Below are 452 nucleotides of genomic sequence, written 5' to 3'. Positions count from 1 at the left end.
AAAAAAAAAAAAAAAAAAAAAAGAAGAAAGAAAGAAAGAGTTCTATATCCTAGATATTAGGTTCTTTTCAAATATTTGATCCCAATCTGTGGTAGGCTTTTCACTATATTAGTAGTCTCTTTTGGTTCCTGGTTTGTTTGTTTTTTAAATTCTGTTAACATCTAAATTATCTGTTTTCTTGGGTCATTTGTGTTTCAATATCATACCTAGAATCTGCTGCCTAATTTAAAATCATAAATATTCACATCCACGTGTCTCCTTTAGAGTTTCATGTCACACTTTTGGTTCTTGATTTAGAGTTAGATAGATTTCTTTCTTTTGTTTTATGTGTTGTGAGGTTAAGGATTTATCTTCAGTCGTTTACATGATGTGGGGTTACCTAGCACAGCCCCGGTGCCTGGTCTTACAGTATACGCATAAGTGGAGAAGTGTGTCTCCCAATGAGATATATT

Source organism: Mus pahari, chromosome 5 (genome assembly GCF_900095145.1).
Source record: "Mus pahari chromosome 5, PAHARI_EIJ_v1.1, whole genome shotgun sequence".
NCBI classification, from domain to species: domain Eukaryota; kingdom Metazoa; phylum Chordata; class Mammalia; order Rodentia; family Muridae; genus Mus; species Mus pahari.
Note: the sequence above shows the minus strand (reverse complement) of the source record.